Below are 4,953 nucleotides of genomic sequence, written 5' to 3'. Positions count from 1 at the left end.
CCATTGTGTTACATTTCCAGCTAATGTCTGGTAAGTTGAAGTCTCAGAGAAGAACAAGGGCCAGTGATCATGGGACTTCTCTCAAATGTTCAATATTTCATCTGCCTCTTCTTCCTGGTTGGGCACTCTGTAACCAACTCCTACCAGGATATCTGCCTCATTGACCTTCCCTCTGCTCCTTACCCATAACCATTCAAACTTATTGTTATCATCATTAGCTCTAGGCAGTCAAACCCTCCCTCACACACAGAGCTACCCGAACACCTCCCTTTCCTTGCCTGTGCCTTCTGAAAAGTTTACAGCCACCCATTTCAGCACTTCAGTCATGTGAGTTATCCCACCATGTCTTCATGATGGTGACTGCGTCACAGTTTTTCAGCTGCACAATGGCTTGCAGAGTTCATTTTCTTCCAGGTGGCTGGTACAGTGCTGTGTTTTTTTGATTCAGGATGAGAATAATGTTGATCAGCCACTGATGTTTTGATTGTTGCTCAATTGTGCTCATTCCAAGTCACTCCACTTTTCGGTGTCTCATGCCCTGCCAGTGAGGAGCTGCACAAGAAGCTGGGGGAGAGCACAGCTGGGATAGCTGACCCAAACTGGCCAGAGGGATATTCCATGTCATAAAATGCTATACCCAGTATATAAACTGGGGGAGCTGCCCAGGAGTGGTTGATCACTGCTCAGGGATGGGCTGGGCATGGGGCAGTGTGTAGTGAGCCAACTGTATTGAGCATCACTTGCTCCTCTGGGGGTTTATCCCTCTGTCTCATTTTCATTGAAATTATTAGTATTGGTATTATTATTATTATTATCGGTGGGAGCTCTGGGCGTGGGGTTTGCTTTTTGGTTTGAGAGTTTGGGGGGGGGGGTGTTTTTTTGTTTGGTTTTTGTTTGTTTGTTTGTGTTTTGATTGCCAAACTGTTTTTATCTCAGCCCATGAGGCTTATCTTTTCTTTCCAATTCTGCTTTCCATGAGGGTCAGGATGGAGGTGAGTGATGAGAGGCTGTCTGGTACTTAGTTGCCAGCTGGGTTTAATCACGACAGAGACTCAGTGTCACAATATAGACCTCTGCATGTGTCCAAAGGTGAGTCTGATAAATCAGCAGGCAGAGTGAGGCTAGAGATGAACTTCCTTGCCATGAGCACCCCCACTCTTTAGGTATCAAGGCTTGCAAATGACATGGGATTTATGAGCTAAAACTTATGTTTTGAGTTACACTGGAAAACAAGTTGGTAGGACAATCTTTTTCTCTCCCTGCAAAGGGGGATGCAAAATTCAGCACACCCTGAAACAACTGACTACAGCTGTATTAACTGCATTCCCACACTGTGTTTCCAAACACAACATGAATGCAATCCCATAAATTGGGCCCCACAGTTTAAAAAGGATGTGAAGGTCTTTGAACACATTCAGGGGAGGGGAACCAAGCTGGTGAAGGGCTGGAAGGGATGTTCTGTGAGGAGCAGCTGAGGGCTCTGGGCTTGTCCCATCCAGAGAAAAGGAGGCTGAGGGGTGACTTTGTTGCTCTGCAGCTTTCTGAGGAGGGGACATGGAGAGAGAGGTGCTGAGCCCTTCTCCCTGGGATCCAGGGACGGGACACCTGGGAATGGTTCAAAGCTGCTCCAGGAGAGGTTCTGACTGGACATGAGGGAGCATTTCTTTACCAAGAGGCTGGTCAAACCCTGGGACAGGCCTCCTCGAGAGGCAGTCGATGCCCCAGGCCTGTCAGTGTTAAAGAAGAATTTGGACAATGCTTTAATAACAAGTTTTAACTTCTGGTCAGCACTGAAGAGGTCAGGCAGTTGGATGAGATGATCACTGTAGGTCCCTTCCAACTGAAACACTCTCATCTGTTCAGATCCTGGCGCTGGCTGGAGGGCTGCAGGGTCCCCCTTGTGTGATAGCAAAGCCCAGCAAAACCCTGGCACTGTCTGGAGGAAGAGCCTTGTGAGGGGTATGAAAGGTGTGTGTAAAATACACACATGGCCCCAGCTCAGAAAGAGCTGAGAGACGTGATGAGGACTCAGCAGCCACTGCTGCCTGTTCTCAGTGTTACCTCAAGCAACCCTGGCCAAGCCTTTTGCAGCCCTTCTACATGAGTGTCCCAGAACCCATGAATGAAATTCAAGAGAGAATGAACAGGAGTGAAATCAGTTTTGTTTACAACAAAATCAGCTCTTTAGTACATCGTCCTGAGGTTTGCTGGACTGGCTGTGCAAGGGGAGGGGAAGATTTCTGACACTCTGCTGGGCTCTCTCAGGACACTTCCCTCTCTTCAACAGGGACGTCAGCAAGGGACCCCTAAGCGTCTGGTGACATGAGTCTTGGGGTCTTGACATTTACCCTGCAAATGGTGCTGCAGGATGAGATCCCAGCAGGAGTGGGCAGAGCCAAGCAGTACAAAAAGGGCACTGGATTGCTTGCTGAAGTTGCAGTGTCTAATATTAGCCACAAGTCATATACTTTAGGAGTCCTTTCAAGAAGGACAGGGATCTTAGGATAGCTTTCCTGCCTGTAATCCCCTGGAGCAGCACACTCAATAGCAGGCAGGCCTTTGAGGCTTGTAACCCAAATCCTGCCAGGCTGCACAGGGAGGACAAATGGCTCTTGGCTACTTTGGTCTGTACTTAAAATAGGAACAAAGCTGCTCCCGTGTGCCTCCCCACAGAGCCGGGGGGAGGGAGTTACATGGCATTCCAGAGTGCCCACAGGGTCTGCAGCTCTCTTTTCCCTCCTATACTCACAAAGTTGTAACTTTGGCTCAGGATACTGAACTTTGGCACCAGGCAATAAGCCACCTTCTCCGCATACCCAAGGTTTTAAGGATACCCAAGGACAACCAACTCAGGCTGATACACGGCAGGAAAAATGCGTGAGTGAGGCAGTGCAGCAGATGCCAGCAGCAGGAGTGGGTAAGTGGACTGCAGCAAGCACCAAGATGTGCTGTCTCTGCCCTCTGTCATCCTAAACATTAGAGCTGAGGAACCAGAAGACACAGTAAGGGCAGACACTGGTGATCAGAGATTGGAGGGGGGGTGGCAGTTGCAAAGAGAGGAAGTGGGGCTGTGTCAGTGGGCATCATCGGTCACTGCAGGATTTCGGGCAGATTCCAGGTAGCAGACAGCTGCTGAGAGAGACAAGGGAGAGGGAACCAATGTCCCCAAATAAAAAATTCTGCATCAGGTTTGAAACAAATGAAGAAACTGAATGGCATAAAGAGTTCAGGAGGGCCTAACTGGGAAAAAGCAAAGCAGATAAACCAAAATACATATACAATGGTGGTGACTGTGAGCTGCTCATTATCTTCCTAGGAAATAGTGGGATCAAGAGTAACCAAATCTCTTAAGAGTGCAGTTCCAGTTAGACACTGTCCCACTGCATCCTCTCTTAAGATCTGATAAATTGCAATGTCTACTGATTCCACAGAATCACAGAATGCCTTGGGTTGGAAGGGACCTTAAAGTCTTAAAGCTCTTTCCAGTGCCCTGCCATGAGCAGGGACACCTCCCACCAGACCAAGTTGCTCCAAGCTCCATCCAACCGGGCCTTGAACTCTTCCAGGGCAGACACAGCTTTTCTGGGCAAACTGTGCCAGGGCCTCACCACGCTCTGAATAAAAAATTTCTTCCCAATATCGCATCTAATCCTCTGTCACTTTGAAGCTATTCCTCTTTGTCCTGTCACTCCAGGCCCTTGTCCAAAGTCCCTTTCCAGCTCTCTTGGATCCCCTTTAGGCACTTGAAAGGCTCTAAGTTCTCCCTGGAGCCTTCACTTCTCCAGGAGAAACTGAGTTTGGTTACACCAGGTCCTGCAGGGTGTGGGGGACTCCATTTTCCCACTTGAGAGTGCTCTTCTTATCAACAGAGGTCACCCTTCAGGTTTTCCAGTGCCCAGTGCACAGCCAAACTGGCCATCAGGCTCACCCAGAGCTTTATCTGCACTCACTGCACAGTACCTCACACCCTAATTATTTTATGAAACTCCTGAAAAAGCCTGATAGAGACGGTGTGTCCGCCTTTGCATTTCAGACCCCTTTGGATGTCTCAAGGTACAGATCCCAGAAAGACTGGTGCCTTTTATGGCTTCAAGGGAGCACTGCAGAGGGATTGAGTGGCAGCATTCAGCACTCAGAGTTCCCAACTCACCGTGATTTATAGGACTGCTGAGGCACACGGGGCTAGGACTTCTCACCCAGGCTCTGTGTTCTGAGCTGCTTTGCTGTGTGGAGCCTGGCAGGTTCGTTCTGGGCTGCGGTGCTGCTGCAGGTCTGTGTGCTGAGCACCCTCTGGTGAACATACAGAGACAGTTCCTCCTGAGAGGCAGGACTTGGGTCACACCTCTGTAACTCAGGGAGTCACGGTGAACCCGAGGCAAACAAAAGGCAAACAACACCCTGAGCACCTTCCTTTGCTCCAGAAGTCTTTGATGGTTTTGTTTCACCTGTTGCACGTGCTGAAATCAGCAGGCTTCTGCTCACGGAAAGCCCAATCTCAACCTTTTGAGAGTCAGTGGGAGTTTTCATTGATGTTAGTGGGCTCTGGATGAGCCCCAGAAAAGCTGGCTTTATAAATACAGACACTGCAGATCAAGCACGGTTTTAAATTGGTTTCAGTGATGCCACAAAATGATGTACTAGACAACCACCTACTTGGAGGAGCACTGGGGTCCCTGAGGCTGTGACACGGCCAGAGCTTCCTGTCAGGATTGTAACCCCAGGACCCCAATACCTCGTGTAAATATATTCCCTGATACATTTATCCACTCGCTGATCCGTGGCAACCTGGCTACTGTAGCAGAAACTGCCTACAAGCCATCGGTTTGCTATGAGCTGCATCGTGCCCTGCTTGATGGGAATGGAGCAGGTGGACTTGAATGTGTAAACAAGAAAACTATTAATAAGCCACTGTATTTGTTTGAAAATTGTCCACATTTCTGTCTGCACAGGTAT

This window comes from Empidonax traillii, unplaced genomic scaffold, assembly GCF_003031625.1.
Source record: "Empidonax traillii isolate 1590-97213 ecotype Southwest subspecies unplaced genomic scaffold, ASM303162v1 scaffold677:size394641, whole genome shotgun sequence".
In the NCBI taxonomy this organism is placed as follows: Eukaryota; Metazoa; Chordata; class Aves; order Passeriformes; family Tyrannidae; genus Empidonax; species Empidonax traillii.
This window is presented reverse-complemented; position numbering follows the sequence as displayed.